At 37.9% G+C, this 23,842-nt stretch overlaps 10 non-coding genes and 4 pseudogenes across 10 annotated transcripts; all 14 read left to right on the forward strand.

Moving 5' to 3' along the window:
* The first annotated feature begins 80 nt into the window (after window positions 1-80).
* On the forward strand, window positions 81-189 carry LOC131715749 (5S ribosomal RNA; annotated as a pseudogene).
* A 100-nt stretch (window positions 190-289) lies between these two features.
* LOC131717443 (5S ribosomal RNA) lies at window positions 290-408 on the forward strand. The gene has a single exon (XR_009316330.1). It is a non-coding gene; the product is annotated as a 5S ribosomal RNA (ribosomal RNA).
* Window positions 409-522: 114 nt separating this feature from the next.
* On the forward strand, window positions 523-631 carry LOC131716366 (5S ribosomal RNA; annotated as a pseudogene).
* A 10,604-nt stretch (window positions 632-11,235) lies between these two features.
* On the forward strand, window positions 11,236-11,354 carry LOC131713839 (5S ribosomal RNA; annotated as a pseudogene).
* Window positions 11,355-21,568: 10,214 nt separating this feature from the next.
* On the forward strand, window positions 21,569-21,687 carry LOC131716579 (5S ribosomal RNA). The gene has a single exon (XR_009315466.1). It is a non-coding gene; the product is annotated as a 5S ribosomal RNA (ribosomal RNA).
* A 114-nt stretch (window positions 21,688-21,801) lies between these two features.
* LOC131716565 (5S ribosomal RNA) lies at window positions 21,802-21,930 on the forward strand (annotated as a pseudogene).
* A 114-nt stretch (window positions 21,931-22,044) lies between these two features.
* LOC131710273 (5S ribosomal RNA) lies at window positions 22,045-22,163 on the forward strand. The gene has a single exon (XR_009312145.1). It is a non-coding gene; the product is annotated as a 5S ribosomal RNA (ribosomal RNA).
* A 114-nt stretch (window positions 22,164-22,277) lies between these two features.
* LOC117418939 (5S ribosomal RNA) lies at window positions 22,278-22,396 on the forward strand. Its single transcript, XR_009314850.1, has one exon. It is a non-coding gene; the product is annotated as a 5S ribosomal RNA (ribosomal RNA).
* Window positions 22,397-22,496: 100 nt separating this feature from the next.
* On the forward strand, window positions 22,497-22,615 carry LOC131718095 (5S ribosomal RNA). The gene has a single exon (XR_009316990.1). It is a non-coding gene; the product is annotated as a 5S ribosomal RNA (ribosomal RNA).
* A 114-nt stretch (window positions 22,616-22,729) lies between these two features.
* On the forward strand, window positions 22,730-22,848 carry LOC131710438 (5S ribosomal RNA). The gene has a single exon (XR_009312310.1). It is a non-coding gene; the product is annotated as a 5S ribosomal RNA (ribosomal RNA).
* A 100-nt stretch (window positions 22,849-22,948) lies between these two features.
* Window positions 22,949-23,067, forward strand: LOC131710784 (5S ribosomal RNA). Its single transcript, XR_009312666.1, has one exon. It is a non-coding gene; the product is annotated as a 5S ribosomal RNA (ribosomal RNA).
* A 101-nt stretch (window positions 23,068-23,168) lies between these two features.
* Window positions 23,169-23,287, forward strand: LOC131711819 (5S ribosomal RNA). Its single transcript, XR_009313708.1, has one exon. It is a non-coding gene; the product is annotated as a 5S ribosomal RNA (ribosomal RNA).
* A 100-nt stretch (window positions 23,288-23,387) lies between these two features.
* On the forward strand, window positions 23,388-23,506 carry LOC131716580 (5S ribosomal RNA). The gene has a single exon (XR_009315467.1). It is a non-coding gene; the product is annotated as a 5S ribosomal RNA (ribosomal RNA).
* A 109-nt stretch (window positions 23,507-23,615) lies between these two features.
* Window positions 23,616-23,734, forward strand: LOC131710508 (5S ribosomal RNA). The gene has a single exon (XR_009312380.1). It is a non-coding gene; the product is annotated as a 5S ribosomal RNA (ribosomal RNA).
* Window positions 23,735-23,842: the final 108 nt, after the last annotated feature.

Below are 23,842 nucleotides of genomic sequence, written 5' to 3' on the forward strand. Positions count from 1 at the left end.
GTGTGGAGGACAAAAGGAAATTTTGGAGGAATCACCCCCAGCTCACTAAACATAAAAGTCATGAAAGCAGAAATGCAGTCGCCTGCGGCCACACCACCTTGAATAAGTCTGATCTCAGAAGCTAAGCAATGTTGGGCTTGGTTAGTACTTGGATGGGAGACCACCTGGGAATATCAAGTGCTGCAGGCATTACATTTTACAATTGAAATGTGTGGAGGACAAAAGGAAATTTTGGAGGAATCACCCCCAGCTCACTAAACATAAAAGTCATGAAAGCATAAATGCAATCGCCTGCGGCCACACCACATTGAATAAGCCTGATCTCGTCTGATCTCAGAAGCTAAGCAATGTTGGGCTTGGTTAGTACTTGGATGGGAGACCACCTGGGAATATCAAGTGCTGCAGGTATTACATTTTTGTAATTACATTTTACAATTGAAATGTGTGGAGGACAAAAGTAAATTTTGGAGGAATCACCCCCAGCTCACTAAACATAAAAGTCATGAAAGCAGAAATGCAATCGCCTGTGGCCACACCACCTTGAATAAGTCTGATCTCAGAAGCTAAGCAATGTTGGGCTTGGTTAGTACTTGGATGGGAGACCACCTGGGAATATCAAGTGCTTCAGGCATTACATTTTACAATTGAAATGTGTGGAGGACAAAAGGAAATTTTGGAGGAATCAACCCCAGCTCACTAAAAATAAAAGTCATGAAAGCAGAAATGCAATCGCCTGCGGCCACACCACCTTGAATAAGTCTGATCTCAGAAGCTAAGCAATGTTGGGCTTGGTTAGTACAAAACGAAATCTCGGAGGAATCACCCCCAGCTCACCGAATATAAGTCATAAAAGCAGACACTGCACGAAAATAAAGGTTTACAAATTTAGTACATTTGTAAACAATTTATGAACCTTAAGTTTGCAGGGGTTTACAACGTCATAGTAAACCATTTTGTAATCTGTATGTTTACATTAAGTTTACACACACCTATGTGAGTAAACATTATGTTTACAATGTTTGCACAATGTTTGTAAATTACACACCAAAAAACCTTAGGTTTACAAAAGGTTTGCAGGTGTATAGGAAACCGCATGTAAAATTTAAGTTTGCAGAATGTTTACAAGAAACATATTGTCGCAGGTGACGCTGAACTAGTTATTCCATATAGTAAAACATTAGACTCCATTGCATGGAGGATCTCAGTAAGCTACAGTAAATGGTTCATCAAATGAAACAGATTCAGTTATGTTAAGTTTGCTATTGATGATGTGGAAAAGAACAGTAATTGGATACCAGAAAATATGAATAACAGTGAGTTTTGGCCTCCTTTAGTGTTCTGGATGGAAGGCGTACCTCGCAAAGTGACTCTGTGCGAACAGAAGGGAATGTATAGTAACAATGTATACAGATCCAGAACTTTTGTACATGGTGCAGAATTAACCCTGACACACAAATTGAAACATAATCCTCTTGTTATGTGTGCATGTAATATGTGCCAAAGCAAGTCATCAGTGACTGGGCCCAAACTTTGTCCAGCCTGTAGTCATTTAGCTAAACACTGTAGAATCTTGTTTGAATGTAATGATTCTGAAGGAATTTCTTTTTCTCATCTAAATGTAGATCCAAAGGATATTAAGAGGATTGAATGCATAAATTGTGAAGGAGATCATTTAGTGAAATAAGCACATCTAGGTAAATTGGAATTTGTAGAAGGTGTCCCAGCTAAACGTGTCCAAGTATCTTGTAGGTACGAAGTGAGGAAGATGGCGTCTCACACCTGTGATGCTAAACTTTGGATAAAGGGGCCTGTTGTCGTTTTCGTGGAACCAACCAGAGCTGAACCCGGCACAGAAGAATCCTGCTGGAAACATGGGGATATGCTGAATATGTACTAGGCGATTTCAAATATGGAATGTATTATAAAATGAAGTGTCAAAGATATTAGGAAGGATAAAGAAAGAGTATCCTTGTACCACTAGTATGTGGCTCTCTTGCTCCATGAAATAGGTCAGTCCTCTCTTGTTTGGAATTACACATGTATTCAATTAAATACTTAGTAGTCTGAGATTCCCTAAGAAAATATATATAATGAACGATTTACCACTAGTATATCTTATCTTCAGAAAGCATGACGCTTGATAAAAAGCACCATTCCGTCTAAAAGTGAACGTTAATCTACAAATGTATGCCCTAAAAACACAAGATAAGAAGAGACTCTTTATGACCAAAAGATTAACTAACAGCCAGAGGTCTTGAGAAAAAAATCCTGTCTCGGCTGGATTTTGTATGAACAAAGAGAAGGGTCAAGCCTAGTTGAATGCAGTTATACTGGCCTATATTTGGATTTAAATCTTAAGAGGGATTCACCAAAGTAATATTATAGCAACTGATAAACAGAGGTAAATTAATTGAAAGATTATCTTATAATGAAACAGGTTCAGTGCTAATTGACACTGTTTATAGTTCATAACAGTTATTTCATAAGATTAATAATATGTTTTAAGTATTTGCTATAATGAGAAAACATATTATTTAAAACTGACAAGTATTATTGCTTGTTCACGACTTTGCTTTAGTGATAAGAAGATTAAAAGCTGGAGCAGTATTCAATTGAATTAATTGAGAAAGAGGAAGATTAATTCTTCTTTCTATTGAACAATAAGACTTCTAGACATTATGATATCCATTGAATTATAGAAGTTAAAAGGTGTTGTGTTGTGTTTTTGTGTTAAGTTTGTAATAATTTACTATAATGTACCTTGTTATTAATCCACTATACTATTGTCTAATGATGGTAGATGGAATCCTTATAATGTGGTTATTTGAAACTGCTGCAGTGAAAAGGGCCTCATATGGGCTGTAGAGAAAGGAGGGGGTCATCTTACATTCCACTTCAGCAAAATTGCAAATCTCATAGACTTGTAGTGTTAAGGTTTATGGAGTTAGTGGTTTAGTACTGATAAGTAAATGTCTTGAAATAATATGCACAAATCATGGCTTAATGGACAGGTCATATATCTAATAAAGTGTTTGCACAGACTCTGACCTTGGAAAAAAACAAGAGACTGTGGAAACTGCTAGCAGTAACATATTCTCAGAGTCAGGTACCGGTCAGAGCCAGGTCAGTGCATCTCTTAAGGGATAAATAATTGTAATGAAAACTATTACCACTTAAACCTAGTGAAACTACATGACTTGAATATTGTATGAGACAAACTTTTGTCAAATACTCTGTTAGACAATGGTATATGGAATCAAAACTGACTCATTAACAAAATGATGAAACAATATGAAGATAAAAGAAACACATACCTTTAATTTAGCATAATATAATCACTTAGAAGATGATGTCACATATTAAGAACATCTCTCATATATAACACATATAAAATTAGTGTTTTGCATGCAGTAGTGTTTTTATATTATATTATAAACCAAGATCCTGGGAACCTTGGTTCACTTAACTTTTCAGATAAAGGAGGGGCTTGGAGGAAAGCAAAGAAATGAGATCATAAGAGTTGAAACAAATGTGAGGTTTTGAATTTATTGAGTACATGACCCCTATTAATTCTGAAAAGTTAGTCCGGATCTTTTGAAAACTATTATTTGTAAAATGGATAAGAACTGTCCCACCTGATTAATGATTGGATTTAATTGAGGCGTCCCATGTATTCCAATGAGACGAAAAACCTATAAAACTCCAGAGTAATTTCAATGGAGTACCACACTCATCCCAGACAGGGCAAGGTGGTCCATCTTCTGCAAACCAAAAACACAATTGAACTGATTTAACTCAGTTTAATTTGCCTGGTGAAGACAGTCATATCCTTTTACGATCTATATTAAAGGGTAAGCATTAATCAATTATTATTTTATCTCACATGTATTGCATGTATTGCTATAAGGGACTCATGCTATGTTTAGAAGATAGGAGAACATTTGTTGAATGTGCTGAAAAGAGGCTACTGGGTGTATTTAGTGTCGTGGTCGTTGCCAGGCCTGCCGGCTGCACTAATACATAAAGATGTATTAAAGTGTTAACGTTAATATCTGTTAAGACACTGGACTGCCCAGAACGTCTGTCAGCTGGGGATATGAAGCAGCCTGTAGCTACTCAATCCAATATTTAACTGTTAATAAACCGAAGGAGTACTGATCATACTCTGATTCGTAAAAACACTTTAGATACATGAGTCTGTCAATTTCTTGGGTACTATATTGGTCATCCGAATATACTGCGGGTCCAGAGCACGAACTATATCCCACTAGGAGTAATAACATCTCTGTCCTCCTAACGTCTCCCCTGAGATAAGAGTGTGTGCTGAGCAAATAAAAAGAGTACGTAAAGAAATCTGAACACGTGGATTTTGTGACAATATGTTGAGTAAAACTGGTTTGTACCTAGTATACACTACAATTGTAAACCATTTTAAACCTTAGGTTAAAAAAGGTATATTTATATGGTTTACTCACAATCTTTCTGGTATAAAATAGTATTGAATAGATAATGCAGTGGCCATATAGTTTATATTGCTAGCTGATTCCCCCAGTCCTTTTAATTGTGTTTTGTAACTTTAGGAGAAAGCTTCAGTGTAATATTTTTTTTTAAATTGTCAGAGCTTTCCTATGTTTTCAGTGCCCCACATTCTCTGAAAACAAATATATAAAACTGATGACATAGTGAAATCCTACTATCAATACCATTTTTGTGGGTTGGCAGTTTGCAGTATTTCATTGTGATTTTTTTTTTTTTATCACTATACCATAAAAAAGTGTTAAGCAACATTACATGTGTTTGCCCATGGTATGCTCAGCAAAATCAACTGCTCATGGAAGGCATGACCAGTCCATCATGCTGAACGCTCTGGGCAAACACATGCAATGTTTTATGTCCCGGGCTCACTCCTTCTCATCTTTTGTCACTCATTGATGGTATCAGCTGTCCATAAGCATCAGGACAATGCCGTGTTTCACCACCTTCTGGTGTCTCCTCATCACCTACCTTGGACTGCTTAACTTTTCTTTCATTACCCTAACTAAATTGTACTTGGCTGTTGTTTCCTAGTGATTCAATTTGAGTTAAGTTTTCACCATCCAAGCTGAGGGCAATTCGGCCCATCTTCCTCCTTGTTTTATCCCCTGCTGTGTTGGCACTGAACTCTGCCGGGAAAAAAAACAAAAAAACATGAAGGTCTGCTGTGCTGTAAGTAGTTCATCTTGGGTTGTCTGTCGGGACTGTACCATAAAATAACATTTGCTTACTAACGTGTGTGTACATTAGTTTGTGTTACATGGTGGATTGAGGCTGTAGTCTTGTCGGGAGCGTCACATGTAAATAGCCAGAGTTGTGAGTTTCTTAATTTAGTTTTTGAGCAGGGGTAGAAAAAAGCTGACATCTGAGTGAGGGTTTAAATCAAGGGCAGCATTAATTATCTATCTATCTATCTGTCTATCTATCTATCTATATGCGCCTAGGGTACAGAGAGGTTAGAAAACTATTTGCTTTAAGTCTGCAAAAAGAACAATACTATTTATATGTTAAAGTAATGTTTATGTAGAATATAAACATCAAATCTGGGTAACAAACAACATCAACTTAATTCTGATAAGCTCTTTAACTCAAGTACAGATAATAAAAAAAAAAACATTTATTTTATTATGATTAATGATTTGAAAAATTAACTTTTACTTAAATCAGGAAATCACTTGAGAGAAAAATGTATATTTCAAGAACCTTGGCCAAGATGGCAGAAATATAAAATTACAATCACAGTGTTAAATAATAAATTGTACCAACAATAATAATACATGGACCTTTGAATATTTAAAAGAGCATGTCGGAAATAAAAATCAATAATATGTTTAAATTAGAATCAAGTGTAACTTCCATGATTTACAATAAATATACAAACTATTACAGAAAACCACACTTACACCTCTTAGGCTTACAGTGGTTGTAATAAACTATAGAAGTAAATGAAAAAAAATGAAAGAATGACCTTTCCTGGTATGACCAAAAGCATCATTTTCAGTGATGCCCTACAATGCTGAACCACACTATGAAATAAGTTCATGAGTATTACCAAATAAGATCACCATTTTACGATAGTCGATTAAAATGTAGAAACATGTTGATGGTAAAAATAACTTACCGAATACTGAGGTACTAATGTACTTTTTCATGAATGTCCACAAAAAAGTACAATGTAAGAAATATCAAGATTATTTCTCATATTAATAAAAATAATAAACATAACCTCAGAGACAGGAGATGGCAGGTGCAAGCACCAGTGTGTGTATTTATTAATAAGCCAAATAAACAAACAAACAATTTAAACAAAACAACTCGAACACTCACAAAAAAAACATAACTCACCACACACAAACTGGAGACCCGCACTCGCCAGGACTACTGTCCTAAATGGAGCCTCCAGACTCCTATCTCAATTAGAGATAGAGACAAACATTATTTTTTTCTTAGAACAACAATTACATGCAACACATTTTTAGCATTTTGATAAGACAGCAGAATGAACAAACCAGTGCAACAGACACTTTGATTGGCATTAAAGAGAAAATGAACGAAACAGGGACATAGTGCGACAGACCGCTCAGAGACGTGCGTCAACACTTGCCTATGATTCATAGAATAAGGAGGAAATGAACGAACCACAGACATAGTGCGACAGATCGCTCAGAGACGTGTGTCAACACATGCCTATGATTCATAGAATAAGGAGGAAATGAACGAACCACAGACATAGTGCGACAGATCGCTCAGAGACGTGCGTCAACACATGCCTATGATTCAGAGAATAAGAGGAAATGAACGAACCACAGACATAGTGCGACAGATCGCTCAGAGACGTGTGTCAACACTTGCCTATGATTCAGAGAATAAGGAGGAAATGAACGAACCACAGACATAGTGCGACAGACCGCTCAGAGACGTGCGTCAACACTTGCCTATGATTCATAGAATAAGGAGGAAATGAATGAACCACAGACATAGTGCGACAGACCGCTCAGAGACGTGCGTCAACACTTGCCTATGATTCAGAGAATAAGAGGAAATGAACGAACCACGGACACAGTGCGACAGACCGCTCAGAGATGTGCGTCAACACTTGCCTATGATTCATAGAATAAGGAGGAAATGAACGAACCACAGACATAGTGCGACAGACCGCTCAGAGACGTGCGTCAACACTTATCTATGATTCAGAGGATAAGAGGAAATGAAAGGTAAGACATTAAATGTCAATCCAAGGATACCTCCTGGTTCAGCAAACACAGTCAGCAAATCTTTAAAAAATTGTAACCATGTATCGATTGCCACATCAGAAATAAAAAAATGTGTCTGCAACACCATCAAAAAAAGACATAACCATCTAACAAACCTCAGCACTTTTTCATGAACTGTTGCTGAGCTTGCGTATAGTTGTTCTGCTACATAATCTAAATTCTGAGAAATTCCTGCTTCTATATTTACAGCCATCTCTTTTTCCGCAGTTGCTTCCCACTGTTCTTCATTTTCACTGTCAGAGTGGTTCTCAATATTAAATTCAGATACAGGAAAGAATGACAAAACATTTTCATCAAATACATTTTTGGGCACATCTTGGTTACCGTCCACTTTCCAGGTTTCTTTCATTTGGCAATATATTCTTCTCCAGTTGATGATCAGTTCCTTTTGTACAACGATGCTCGTGGTATTGCTCATAATGTACAGAATTATAGCTGACTTTACAAATTTCACATATCACTCTCTTCTCATCTGGCTCGCTTTTCTTTCTTCAGGAAATCTATAAAATAAAAAAGAGCGAAACTTTGATGAATCACTTCCCTTTTAAGAAAAAATCTTAACAAGAAATGTTCTGAAAATATTTCATAAAAACTTCTGGTCAAGTTTCTGAGTACATGTAGTGTGTGTGCTGCGTGTTGTGAAGGGTTTTAAAAAGGGTATTGTGCAGGACCCGCTTTACCATTATTTTAAAATGATTAATCCGATTAATCTACAGATTAATTAGCTGATGCCCATAAATTAACCAATCAAACATTTTAATCGAGTGACAGCCCTAATTTAAAACTCTTACGGCCCTAATTATTACATTTACTATAGTAGATCGAGGTTCACTGTATTGCGGCACTGTGCCTTTAAGAAATGAATAATCTGAACGGAAGCAGGTGACATCACAAATAAGATGAAGTAGAACAAAGCAGCAAAAAGTATGTACATGCAGCAGCCTACAAAAATAAAAAAGAAAGTGGTCCAGTGGTTAAAGAAAAGGGCTTGTAACCAGGAGGTCCCCGGTTCAAATCCCACCTCTGTCACTGACTCATTGTGTGACCCTGAGCAAGTCACTTAACCTCCTTGTGCTCCGTCTTTCGGGTGAGATGTATTTGTAAGTGACTCTGCAGCTGATGCATTGTTCATACACCCTATTCTCTGTAAGTCGCCTTGGATAAAGGTGTCTGCTAAATAAAAAATACATCTAAAAATGCAACAGCTTTATCATCACTGACAGAGACACTCCTCCACAGAAGCAGGAAAGAGTATGTTTGGATGTAAAGAAATCATACGCATTACTTTATTAAAAAACTTAACTTGAACTGTGGCAAAAACTCATTTGCAAAGAAAAGTGTGCAACAGAAACCACATATAATAGTAATAATTCATATAATAATATTGTTCTACTGTAAATTAATGTTTTGTGTGCGCTTGTTTGATGTATGGGGTCAGTGGAGCGCTTTGAGGCACTGACCGGCTTTTTTTGTTGTTGCAAATATCAGAATGGTGTTTTTTTTTTTTTTTTTACTTTGCTTAAAAAGCGATAGCTTTAAAACAACTTACAAGCTGTCTATAAAATTGGATCACGTGAAAGGCTTGCGATGCTAGTTATCGCTGGAAAGCTATTTGGTTGGGTGATATCAAACCACTTTTTTGTAGTGACCAAGCGATAGTTGCTCTTTGTTTTGTTTCTGGTGTAGGACGCTCAGAGCACTGCACCGTATAAAACACACAAACAAATAAATCAATCATACAGGTCAAACAGCTCATTTCCACATGAAGTTCAGTTTGAATTTCAAAACAAGGCAGAACTTATGACACTGCACTTAGCAAGAATAAAGCAGTATCATAAACATTTCTAATTGTGAAACTATTTCATCATGTGCACTATGATCAACTACAAACTCAGTCATAAGTAATACAAGGCATTACCACTATAGGACGATAGGATGCAGTAATTAATTGCCAACGGTCCTCATATATTTTAAGAATAATAGGGGCTGTAAAAGGAGTCAAGTCAAGTCGAAAATAGTATATTTGCTAATGTTAAAACAAACACTCTTTAAGTGCTATATATTGTATTGTATTGTAGCTAGAACGGATTGGACAAAAGTGTGGTTCCTCAGAATAAAAAAGTAATATTGGTTGAGGTGGTTGTATATGAGCAACACTGCAAAACATCTATTATATATATATATATATGCATATATATGAAGTAATTAATTAATTAATTAATTAATTAATTAATTAATTAATTAGTATCATCATTATATATATATATATATATATATATATATATATATATATATATATATTGTATTTTATTTTTTAGAAATGCCAGACTCGAATACAGGGGGTCCCTCATTCATCAGCATCGGAGGAGGAGAAAAAAGAAGATAAGTGCCTTTAAAGTGCTCCCTGTGGAAGTCACTGTGATGAGCACAGAAGAATCTGAGGAGGAAGATAATCCCTTTAATGAAGGAGAAAAATATCTGTGAAGGTAATTTGACCACGAAAATGGGAGTCACAAAAATTTAAAGAGGGGAAAAAAGCATGTGATGCTGCATTTGGCATTCTGAAAAAAAGGGAAATCCAAACTTCCTTGCAAAAGAGGAACATTTTCAAATTACAAAAGACCAGATTTGCCTGCTGAGTTTTCATGGTTGATTAAAGATTAACATGGGTGAAATTTAAAGGACACAATTTAAAGTTATAACAAATTTGGGAAGAGATATCTTACATGGTTTTGACTCCCATTTTGTGAATTGTGTTTTTCTTTTATTATTATTATTATTATTATTATTATTATTATTATTATTATTATTATTATTATTATTATTATTATTATTATTTATGTGGTTCCTTATCACATTATTCCTAAGATCAAGATCCTGAGAAGAATGATCTTGTGATCTCGACATAACAAAGACATTTTCAATGTCCTCAATGAGCCACTGTAAATAAATAAATAAATAAATAAATAAATAAATAAATAAAAGGCCTACTGGAAAACTAAATATGTTTTATGCTGTTATCTATGCTTGCATATTTAATAATAAAAACAAATGCTTAAAAAAAACTTGTTTGGTATTAATTTAAAAGTTGCCTAACTGTTTTAGCTAACTTTACAAAAGGTATTGTATTCTTATATGCTTATTTTCTTTTTTTACAAACTAGTGTAAATACTTCAGGTTTAATGATACTCCATTAAATAAAGAACATTAGCAAGACCTTTCATTGTAACTTTAAACAGATTAAATCAAACGTCTTGCAAGTCGAGTAACTTTGTTATGTAGAATACAAAAACGGGGGGTTAAAATTTGGCAAATTTAATGGCTATGTGCACAGCTGTTTACAGAGGTAATGCAAAAAAACAGGTTAAAATGGTCTGTGTAAACCATTCACAAAGACAGGTTTACAACATTTTAAACTTAATGTCCAAAAGGGCATACTGTGGAAATAAGTTTGTATCACTTTGTAAACCTGATGAAAAAATACTGTTTACCATTCAATTTATGCAAACCATTCTAAACTATACATTTGCAAAGGTTTACATAGTTTGTAAACCATTATTTTACTAATGTGCAAACCTGAGGTCCAAATGGACTAAAAGACCTCCATTAGGTTCTTGGTCTAGTAAACCATTTGTAAAAATAAAGTTTACAATAGGTTTGCAACATGTGTGCATACTTTGCAAACTAAGTTTGTATATTTTACAATAGGTTTACATAGTTTGTAAACCATTATTTTACTAATGTGCAAACCTGAGGTCCAAATGGACTATAAGTCCTCCAAAGTTCTTGGTCTTGTAAACCAGTTGTAAAAATAAAGTTTACAATAGGTTTGCAACATGTGAAAACTTTGCAAACTTTGTTTGTTTAGTTTTACAATAGATTTACACCATTTGTAAACCATATTTTTCGTGCATTGAGAACTGCAATCGCCTGCGGCCACACCAATTTGAATAAGCCTGATCTCGTCTGATCTCAGAAGCTAAGCAATGTTGGGCTTGGTTAGTACATGGATGGGAGACCACCTGGGAATATCAAGTGCTGCAAGCATTACACTTTTGTAATTACATTTTACCATTGAAATGTGTGAACGGGACAAAAAAAGGAAATCTCGGCGGAATCACCCCCAGCTTACCTAACATAAAAGTCATAAACACAGAACAGCAACCGCCTGTGGCCACACCACCTTGAATAAGCCTGGTGGATTGTGGGATTGGTCATGTGATCTGAGGTGAAACCTACACTGTGCTAGTGGAGGAATCTCTGTTTGGGGATTTTATTTGTAGCTTTTTCTACTTTCATTTTCATCTTTTTTCTTAGAAATGGAGGCTGCTGATTACCAAGCACTATCGACAGATATTGCAAGGGAGCCGGGGGTCCGGTTGGAAGCTGCATCAACAAGTAAGTAGGGGGTAGAGCAGTTACAAGCTGCTGGGGACTGTGCAACAGAAGGGCTGTGCATAACTTGCCCTTTAGGGTAAACTATGCTAACTGTGGCTGAGGGAATTGGAAACAACAAAAGAGAGAAGGAGGACTGGGTTGAGACAGGGGGGAAAAATGTTTAGAAGAGCGAAGGTGAAAGTGAAACCTAACCTTGATAAGATAACATTGTCACGAATCCTGAGGGTTCACATTTCTTACATACTCTTTTTGTTTGCTCAGCACAGACTCTTATCTCAGGGGAGACGTTAGGAGGACAGAGATATTGTTACTCCTAGTGGGTTATTGTTCATGCACTGGACCCGCAATATATCCAGATGACTAATTTAGTACTCAAGAAATTCACAGACTTATGTATTTAAAGTTTTTTTTTACGAATCAGAGTATGATCAGTACTCATTTGGTTTATTAACGGTTAAATATTGGATTTAGTAGCTACAGGCTACTTCATATCCCCAGCTGACAGATGCTCTGGGCAGTCCAGTGTCTTAACAGATATCAACGTTAACACTTTAATACATTTATATGTATTTGCAAGGGCTGCGGGCAGGCCAAGAACACATCACCCAAAGCACCCAATGGTATCTTTCAGCACATTCAACAGAATACTCTCTTAATTCTAGAACATATTGTGAATCCTTTATAGCAATGCATGCGATACATGTGAGATAAAATAATAATTGATTAATGCTTACCCTTAAATATAAATCGTAAAAGAATATAACTGTCTTCACCAGGCAAATTGAGTTCAATCAGCTCAACTGTGTAGGTCTGCACATAATGGACCACATTACCCTGTCAGGTATGAGTGTGGTACTCCATTGTAATTACTTAGGAGTTTTATAGGTTTTTCATCTCATTGGGATACATGGGACGCCTCAATTAAATCCAATCATTAATCTGTTGAGACAGCTCGTATCCCTTTTACAAATGATAGTTTTCAAAAGATCCGGACCAACTTTTCAGAATTAATTGGAGTCATGTACCAATAAATTCAAGACTTCATATTTGTCCAACTCCAAACCTATGATCTCATTCCTTGTTTTTCCTCCGAACCCCTCCTTTATCTGAAAAGTCAACTGAACCAAGGTTCCCCTGATCCTGGTCTATAATATAATATAAAAACACTACTGTTATATGTGCATGCAAAACACTATTTTTATATGTGTTATATATGAGAGATGTTTTTAATATGTGACATCATCTCTAATTGATTATATTTTGCTAAATTAAAGGTATGTGTTTCTTTTAACCTCATATTGTGTTTCATCATGTTTTTAATGAGTCAGTTTTGATACTATATACCATTGTCTAACAGAGTATTTGACAAAAAGTTTGTTTCATACAATATTCAAGTCAATTAGTTTCACTAAGTTTAAGTGGTAATAATTTTCATTACAATTATTTATCCCTTAAAAGATGCACTAACCAGGCTCTGACCTGTACCTGACTGAGAATATGCTATTGCAAGCAATTTCAACAGTCTCTTGTTTTTTCAAGGCCAAAGTCTGTGCAAACAGTTTTTTTAGATATATGACCTATCAATGTCTGTTAAGCCATAATTTTTGCATATTATTTCAAGATATATTCTTATCTGTGCTAAACCACTAATTCCATAAACCTTAAATTCCAAATCTATAAGACTTGCAGCTTTGCTGGAGTGGAATGTAAGAAGACCCCTCCTTTCTCTAAAGCCCATACATCTTGATAAGGAGAGAGGCCCCTTTTCCTCAATGCTAGGCAGCAGTTTTAAAGAACCACATTATAATGACTCCCTCTACCATCATTAGACAATAGTATAGTGCAATAATAACAAGGTACATTATAGTATATCATTACAAACTAACACAAGAACATAGCATAATACCTTTTATATTCTGTAATGCAATGGATATCATAATGTATAAAGGTCTTTTTGTTCAATAGAAGGAGAAAGAAACTGTACCACTTTCCCAATTAATTAAATCGAATACTGCTCTGGCTTTTAATCTTTTTATCACTACAGTAAAGTCATGAACAAGCAATACCACTCGTCAGTTTAAATAATATGCTTTCTCATTATACCAAATACTTAAAACATATGCTTAATCCTATGAAATCAAATAGGTATTTTTAGTTTCAGATATCATTCTGTCTAGAAAAGGTTAATCATTTATTTTATTAATTTGCAATACCTTTGTGTCTAATTTCTATTTTTTGACCATTATAAACTATAAACAGTGTCAATTAGCACTGAACCTTTTTTAACTATAAATATGGCATTATAAGATAAACTTTGAATTAATTTACTTCAGTTTAACAATTGCTCCTAGAATTTATAATATCACTTTATTTTGGTGATTCCTTCTAAGATTTAAATCCAAATACAGTCCAGTATAAATGCATTCAACTTGTATATATTTTATAATGACCGAACTAGGCTTGACCCTGTCCTTTGTTCATACAAAATCCAGCCGAAACAGGTTTTTTCTTAAGACCTTGGCTGCTAAGTTTTAATGTTGATTTATATGTTGCAAAGAATCCCTTTCTTATCTTGTTTTTGGAAACATCAATTTATAGGTGTGTAACAGGGCGAGCAGCCCTGTACAGTATTTGTTTGTTTTATTTCCTGGCTCTGGTCTGACGCCACCCACTCCGGCCGTCTTTGTGACACGTGGTGTCCTGCGTGGGATCTACAGCGCCTCCAGGACTCAGGCCAGAGCGGGAACTGCAGTTTTATTGAAAAACAAAAGGAAAAGAAATGTGGAGAAGAGGCTGGAGAGGAGCACAGGAGGGCAAAGGGAGAAAGGTGGAAGCAGGGCTGTGGTGTTTCGACTGTGGCCAAACTAGCCACACCACCATACCCTGCTCCGTCCACAGGACCCTTCAGGCAATGGCCCAAAGACTGGGATGGGGGAGTGGTGCCCTGGCTGTGGGGCATATCGGCACACGTTGTCCCTATTCCCCATGCAGAATGAAGAAGAGGAGCCCTTGCTGCCACGTCCTATGCCTGAATGGGAGGAGCCTGAGCGTACACAGCCCAAGTGGGAGGAGTCAGAGCGTCCACAGCCCAAGCGGGAGGAGCCTGAGTGTCCACAGCCCAAGCGGGAGGAGCCAGAGAGTCCACAGCCCAAGCGGGAGGAGCCCGAACGACCTACGCCTGAGTGGGAGGAGCCCGAACGTCCTACGCCCAAGAGGGAGGAGTCGGTGCGTCCACAGCCCAAAGAGGGGGGAGTCGGTGCATCCATAGCTCAAGAGGGGGAAGTCGGTGCTTCCACAGCCCTAGGACCCAAGCTGCCAGCAGAGAGAGAATGCCTGCTGGTTCCACCTCCACCAGCAGAAGAACAATGCCTGCTGTCCCCATCTCCACCAGCAGAGGAAGAATGCCTGCTGTCCCCGCGTCCACCAGCAGAGGAAAAATGCCTGCTGTCTCCATGTCCACCAGCAGAGGAACAATGCCTGCTGTCCCCGTGTCCACCAGCAGAGGAAGCATGCCTGTTGGTTCACCTGCCGCTGCCGTCTCAAGAGCCAGAAGGGGAGGAGTTACAGGCTCAACCTCCTGAATTTTTCTGGGGGGAGAAGGGCAGGATGCTGGTGTCCCCCAGCAGCCTCTATTTATGCTGCTGAAGGGAGCACGGCACACACCAGCCCAGCCGCCACAGCAGAGGGAGCCAGTACCGCCACAGCCTGCTTGCCCCTCCCACCTCCATCAGCAGAGGGTGAATACCTGCTGGTTCCGACACCACCAGGAGCAGAGGAGCAGGAGCTGCCTCTGCCTCCACCACTGCCAGGAGGAGAGCAGCAGGAGCTGCCTCTGCCTCCGCCACTGCCAGGAGCAGAACAGCAGGAGCTGTCTCTGTTTCCCCAACCTCCACCACAGGGATTACGGTGGCCGGAGCCCCAGAAAGGGGAGTTACCGGCTACAAAGACAGGGGGAGAGGTCAGGAGACCACTTTCCCCAGCAGAAGTTTGTTGCAGGAGTTCTTGTGGCCGGAGCCCCACAGGAGGGAGCTACCGGCTACGAAGAAAGGGGGAGAGGTCAGGAGACCAGCATCCCCCGCAGGAATTTCACTGCAGGAGTGGACCAGCATGCTGTCAGCCATGCCACTACCGGCAGGGGTGCTGACAGCATTGCCAGCCATAGGGCCCACTGAAGCCTCACTTCCCAGCCCGAGACTTTGTCCTGGACTGCTGGGTTTTTAAGGGGGGAGGTGGCCGTTGAGGCCATGTGTGCTACGCACAAGGGGGGGTATATGTGGCAATGTGCCCCGCCCCTGTGTGCATTTGTGTGTTATATGTTGTATGTTGCGTGTGTTAATGTTGGTGTATTGTAGTTGGTACACGGGATATAAATGGGTGTGTGCAGCACGAGTATTTAAAATGTAGATTTGTATTTAGGCACGAGGATGGCACAAATCACATCACGTTCATTTAAAGTATTAGTATATGAACACGGGAAAGTGCACTTTAATTAATTCACGTGCATTTGTACCGAGATTCCAATTGAATGATTGACTAGCAATCGATTCTCGGTACAACTGCATAAAAGCTGCATGTTTTCACTCACTCGGGGTTGGGAGTTCGGTGAGTGGAGAACGAGTGTGGAGAAGGAGAAACTAAATAGTAAAACGAAGGAAAAAGTAAATGATTGTTTATTTTCACTCACCGTGTTTGTTCGTTTGTCTTTTTGTTTTGGCAACGAGTGCCGTGTCCTGTGTGTTTTTGTCTTACAATCTTTTTATTTTCTGTTCTGTTTATTTATTAAATGCTGAGCGAAAGCATTCACTCAGCTCAACCAAACTCCACCTCTCTCTTGTTGTTTTATTACCTGGCTCTGGTCTGACGCCACCCTCTCCGGCCGTCTATGTGGCAAGGTGTGATTAACATCCACTTTTTTAGCCGGAATTGTGCATTTTTATCAAGCTTCACGCTTTCTGAAGATAAGATATACAAACAGTAAATCGTTTATTATATATTTTCTTAGAAATTCCCAGATTACCAAATACTTAATTAATTTCCTGTCAAAACAACGAGTGGACTGACCTATTTCATGGTGCAAGGGAGACGTCTACTGACAATACAAGGTTACTCTATCTTTATCCTTCCTTCAAAAAACCTCTAACCCATTATTTTTTATATCAAAGTACATTCCATATTTGAAATCATCCAGCACATGTCCAGCATATCTGCCCGTTCCCAGCAGAATTCAACTTCTGTACCAGGTTCAGCTCTAGTTGGTTCCATAACAAGTCCCTTGATCCAAAGTTTCTCCATCGCAGGTGTGGATTTCCATGGTCTGACTTCATTCCTATAAGATACTTGGACACGTTTAGCTGTACATATTATTTCTATATATTTCCTTTTGTTCACACAGGGTCATTTTGCAAGGTATGCCTTCCATCCAGAATACTAAAGGAGGTCAAAACTCACTTTTATTCATATTTTCAGGCACTCAGTTGTTGCCTTGCCCTACATGATCAGTTGGCAGACTTAACATAACTGAATCTGAATCAGTTGATGAACCGTGCACTGTAGCTTACTGAGATCCTCCATGCAAAGAGGTCCAATGTTTTACTACACAGAATAACTAGTTCAGCGTCACCTGCGACAACATCCAGGTGTGTGAGGAAAAAGAAAGACATTGGGACATTGGTTTGCAAAACAACGGTTGCAAAAATGATTAAAACAAAAGGGTTTGATGTTCTGCAGGAAAAGGAAGCATAATGGTCAGGTTTTTGAAAGAATTGTTTCTTCTTTTTGCAGGAATGGTCTCAATATTATCACTTAATGTAAATGGGTTAAGGAATTTTGCTAAACTTGAAAAAATTTTAATTAATGTAAATAAGAATGATATTGTCTGCCTGCAGGAAACTTTCTGGGATGATGTTTTTATTCATGATTTCAAGCATTTATGGAATGGGGACATCTATACTAGTAATTATTCCAACCATAGGAGAGGGGTGGCTGTATTAGTTAGTAATAATTTTAAGGAAAGCGTTTCTTTGTTAGAGAAGGATACCGAAGGGAGATTTATAAAAATCCAAATTAATTTTAAAAATAATTGTTTTGAATTGGTTAATTGTTATGCTCCTAATGACAAAAGGAGCGTTTTGATTTTTTTACTGGCCTAGAGAGACACCTAGGAGCAGACAATGTCATTATGGTGGGAGACTTCAATGTAGCTATGAGCACTATTGACATCGCATCAGGAATGGTTTTCAAAGGTGATTATTCCAGAAATTTGTTGGCAAGGCATTTGGAGAATTATAATTATATTGATTTCTGGAGATGCCGAAATTCTTTAAAGAGGGATTTCTCCAGGAGACAGTTTGTACAAAAGGAATTAAACCAAAGCAGAATAGATTTTGGAATATGTCATGTTAACTTTCTTAGCTACCTGGGGAAGATTGGTTATAAATTCACCTCTTTCAGCGATCATGCTGCTTTCTCTTTTCAAGTCCTGTTTAATAAGTTGCATAAAGGACCAGGGTTGTGGTGTCTTAATAATCAATTTTTGAAAGAAGATTTGTTTAGTAAGGGAATTGAAATATTAATTAGGGATAGTATGAAGTGTCCATTGTTTCAAAATGAAAAACGAATATGGTGGGATAATTTAAAATACAATATAAAGAAATACTGCATTCAATATGGGATAAATAGAAATAAAATTAAAATTAAGAATGAGCAGGAGGTTCAGGTAGAACTTAAACGTGAATATGAGAAGGCAGCAGAACTGATGGATATGAATTATAACAGAATTGAGGAATTGCAAGACAAAATTAAAGGAATTGAAAACGAGCGCTGTGAGGGGGCAATACTAAGATCCAAAGCCAGACATGTGGTGGAGGGAGAGAAAAGCACTACATTCTTTTTTGGGCTTGAAAAACAAAGACAACAGGATTCCTATATAGAAGAACTGACTAAAAGTAATGGGGAAGTAACTAAAGAACAGGGTGAAATCTTAAAAGAAGTTTGTAATTTTTACACAGGGCTTTTTAAAAAACAAGGTACAATTTTGGAGGAGAGGGAGAAAATACTTTCTTTTATAGCAACTAAAGTGAGTGAGGAAGACAGGGAGAGTTGTGAGAAGGAGATTAGGTTGGAGGAACTGGAAGACGCCTTGCAGGATATGACAACTAATAAAAGTCCTGGTTCAGATGGGTTAACCCTGGAATTTTATCTTAAATTTAAAAATCTTATCTGCCCTATTTTATTACAAGTATTTAAAGAGGTTAAAGAGAAAGGTCTTTTAAGTCCAACAATGAGAATGGGGATAGTTACTTTAATCTACAAGAAACAAGGAGATAAAGCCTTATTAAAAAACTATCGGCCCATAAGTCTGTTGAATTGTGATTATAAGGCACTAACAAGGATTTTCACAAATCGTTTGAAAGCGGTATTGCCTAAGATAATATCCTCCTCCCAAACTTATTGTGTGCCAGGAAGGGATATAGCGGATACAATATGTTCGGTAAGGGATGTAGTTAGTTACTTGAAAATGGAGCAAAAAGAAAGCTATATTTTAAAAGTAGATCAGGAAAAAGCCTTTGATAGGGTGGAACATGATTACTTATTAGAGGTGCTGCAGAGATTTGGTTTTGGGAATAGTTTTACCTCATGGGTTAAGATTTTTTATACCAATATTTTTAGTAGGGTAAAATGTAATGGCAATCTGACTGAGTTCTTCCCAGTGGAGAGGTCAGTGAGACAGGGATGTCCTCTCTCTGCTTTGCTGTATTCAGTAATTGCAGAACCCCTGAGCCTGGCAATACAAGGGAATAAAGACATAATTGGAGTCCCAATTCCTGGTTGTAATGAAAAATCAATTATATATCAGCATGCAGATGACACCACACTCACAGTGTCGAGTTTAGACAGCATCCCAAAAATAATGGAAGTGTTCACATCTTACTGTTCTGCTTCAGGGGCAAAAATCAATATTGATAAATCAGAAATTCTCCCTGTAAGGAAAAGCAATACACTTTTAGATATACCTTTCAAAATTGCAGAGGAAAGCCTTCAGATCTTGGGGGTATATATTGGATTAGAAGAGAGGTCAGTGGCTGAAAAGAACTGGCAGGAAAAGATAATCAAAATGAGGGCCATCTTGAATTTGTGGAGTGGCAGGGAGTTGACTCTGAAGGGTAAAGTCTTGGTCATTAATAGTCTGTTTCTTTCCAGGATATGGTATTTACTGAGTGTTAAGGAGATCCCCCAGTGGGCTGAGAAAGAGATTAAAAACATGATGGTTAGGTTTCTGTGGGCTGGGAAACCTGCTAAGATCAGCTATAATACAGTCATTGGGAAAATCAGTAAAGGAGGGCTAATGCTGGCAGATATTGAGCTAAAACGAAAGAGCTTTCGAATTAAAGTGGTTAAAAAGTTTTTAGACCCTACGAATAACAGTGTATGGAAGCACTTTCTGAAACATTTCTTATCAAATTGTGGGGGTTTGGGAATGGGGGAAGAAATTCTATTAATGTGTCTTAAACCTTCAATGGTAAAGGATGTTCCCTGGATTTATAAAGAAGTTCTAGTGGCTTGGTCCGAGTTCTTGCAGCATGTCTCTTTTAAGCCAGAGACCAGAGAACAAATATTGGAGCAGCCTCTTTTTTTGAACCCACTGTTAAAAGTGCAAGGTGTGACACTTTATAAAAAGAGTTTTATAGAAGCAGGTGTTAGTAAAATTAAAGACATTATGTACGTTTTTAAAGAAGGCTTTTTACCCAGTTTGGCAATAGTTGACTTGGTAAAAGAAAAGAACGAAGATATTCCCATTAGTATAATAATAAAGGAGTACAGTAAAATACAAAGTGCCGTCCCTGAGAGTTGGGTGAGGGTTATTAATCAAGAACATAACAGCAAACTGTCACGTGGAGTTTCTTTGCCTGTGTTTCTTCTAAAAAGGGAAAATAAATACTTTAACATTATTGAATGTACGACCAAATTGTTCTATTTAGTGTTAATGAGTGTGGTTTTTAAAAAGCCAACGTCGGAGCAATTCTGGCAAAAAATATTTCCAAACTTTAAAATCTGTACAATTTGGAATAATGTAAGACAGACTTATAAATCTCCCGAATGTGAAGAAAATGATTTTAAACTGAGGCACAATTGCATCTTTACAAAGTGGCTCCTTTTTAAAATGCACAAAAGTGACAATGCCTTGTGTTCAGTGTGTCAAAGTAGAGAGGAAGGATTATTGCATCTATTTGTAAAATGCACTGAACTGCAGGGGCTGAGGGAATACTTGAGGGGTTTAATAGAGGGGTTCTTTAAATTTGCAGAGCAGAATGTACTCAATACATTGTCATGGGAGGAAATGTTTTTGTTTGGATTGACTGATAAAATAGATAATGTTAACACTCTAGCGGTGAACTTATTTTTGAGTTATGCAAGGTATACAATTTTAAAGAGAAGAAACATGGCAGAGTTTCATAATATGAAAGTAGATATTGTAAAATTGAATATTTTTTATGTGAAGAAAAATATTTCATATATATTTCATTACTGTGTAGAACATAAACAAATGGAGCATTTTGATGAAAAAATTCTCTATAACAATATTTTTCTTAGGAAAACACATAACAGCCTTGTTTTCAAGTTGTAAATATTGTACAATGTTAGAAAAATAAATAAATAAAAAAAAAAAAAAAAAAAAATGAGCCTGATCTCAGAAGCTAAGCAATGTTGAGCTTGGTTAGTACTTGGATGGGAGACCACCTGGGAATATCAAGTGCTGCAGGCATTACATTTTACAATTGAAATGTGTGGAGGACAAAAGGAAATTTTGGAGGAATCACCCCCAGCTCACTAAACATAAAAGTCATGAAAGCAGAAATGCTATCGCCTGCGGCCACACCACCTTGAATAAGCCTGATCTCGTCTGATCTCAGAAGCTAAGCAATGTTGGGCTTGGTTAGTACTTGGATGGGAGACCACCTGGGAATATCAAGTGCTGCAGGCATTACTTTTTTGTAATTACATTTTACAATTGAAATGTGTGGAGGACAAAAGGAAATTTTGGAAGAATCACCCCCAGCTCACTAAACATAAAAGTCATGAAAGCAGAAATGCAATCGATTGCGGCCACACCACCTTGAATAAGCCTGATCAAGCCTGATCTCATCTAATCTCAGAAGCTAAGCAATGTTAGGCTTGGTTAGTAAGTGGATGGGAGACCACCTGGGAATATCAAGTGCTGCAGGCATTACATTTTTGTAATTACATTTTACAATTGAAATGTGTGGAGGACAAAAGGAAATTTTGGAGGAATCACCCCCAGCTCACTAAACATAAAAGTCATAAAAGCAGAAATGCAATCGCCTGCGGACACACCACCTTGCATACGCCTGATCTCGTCTGATCTCAGAAGCTAAGCAATGTTGGGCTTGGTTAGTACTTGGATGGGAGACCACCTGGGAATATCAAGTGCTGCAGGCATTACTTTTTTGTAATTACATTTTACAATTGAAATGTGTGGAGGACAAAAGGAAATTTTGGAAGAATCACCCCCAGCTCACTAAACATAAAAGTCATGAAAGCAGAAATGCAATCGCCTGCGGCCACACCACCTTGAATAAGCCTTATCTCGTCTGATCTCAGAAGCTAAGCAATGTTGGGCTTGGTTAGTACTTGGATGGGAGACCACCTGGGAATATCAAGTGCTGCAGGCATTACATTTTACAATTGAAATGTGTGGAGGACAAAAGGAAATTTTGGAAGAATCACCCCCAGCTCACTAAACATAAAAGTCATGAAAGCAGAAATGCAATCGCCTGCGGCCACACCACCTTGAATACGCCTGATCTCGTCTGATCTCAGAAGCTAAGCAATGTTGGGTTTGGTTAGTACTTGGATGGGAGACCACCTGGGAATATCAAGTGCTGCAGGCATTACATTTTTGTAATTACATTTTACAATTGAAATGTGTGGAGGACAAAAGGAAATTTTGGAGGAATCACCCCCAGCTCACTAAACATAAAAGTCATGAAAGCAGAAATGCAATTGCCTGCGGCCACACCACCTTGAATAAGCCTGATCTCGTCTGATCTCAGAAGCGAAGCAATGTTGGGCTTGGTTAGTACTTGGATGGGAGACCACCTGGGAATATCAAGTGCTGCAGGCATTACATTTTACAATTGAAATGTGTGGAGGACAAAAGGAAATTTTGGAGGAATCACCCCCAGCTCACTAAACATAAAAGTCATGAAAGCAGAAATGCAATCGCCTGCGGCCACACCACCTTGAATAAGCCTGATCTCGTCTGATCTCAGAAGCTAAGCAATGTTGGGCTTGGTTAGTACTTGTATGGGAGACCACCTGGGAATATCAAGTGCTGCAGGCATTACATTTTTCCAATTGAAATGTGTGGAGGACAAAAGGAAATTTTGGAGGAATCACCCCCAGCTCACTAAACATAAAAGTCATGAAAGCAGAAATGCAATCGCCTGCGGCCACACCACCTTGAATAAGCCTGATCTTGTCTGATCTCAGAAGCTAAGCAATGTTGGGCTTGGTTAGTACTTGGATGGGAGACCACCTGGGAATATCAAGTGCTGCAGGCATTACATTTTACAATTGAAATGTGTGGAGGACAAAAGGAAATTATTGAGGATTCACCCCCAGCTCCCTAAACATAAAAGTCATGAAAGCAGAATTGCAATCGCCTGCGGCCACACCACCTTGAATAAGCCTGATCTCGTCTGATCTCAGAAGCTAAGCAATGTTGGGCTTGGTTAGTACTTGGATGGGAGACCACCTGGGAATATCAAGTGCTGCAGGCATTACATTTTACAATTGAAATGTGTGGAGGACAAAAGGAAATTTTGGAGGAATCACCCCCAGCTCAATAAACATAAAAGTCATAAAAGTCATGAAAGCAGAAAAGCAATCGCCTGCGGCCACACCATCTTGAATAAGCCTGATCTCGTCTGATCTCAGAAGCTAAGCAATGTTGGGCTTGGTTAGTACTTGGATGGGAGACCACCTGGGAATATCAAGTGCTGCAGGCATTACATTTTTGTAATTACATTTTACAATTGAAATGTGTGGAGGACAAAAGGAAATTTTGGAGGAATCACCCCCAGCTCACTAAACATAAAAGTCATGAAAGCAGAAAT

This window comes from Acipenser ruthenus, chromosome 44, assembly GCF_902713425.1.
Source record: "Acipenser ruthenus chromosome 44, fAciRut3.2 maternal haplotype, whole genome shotgun sequence".
NCBI lineage: Eukaryota > Metazoa > Chordata > Actinopteri > Acipenseriformes > Acipenseridae > Acipenser > Acipenser ruthenus.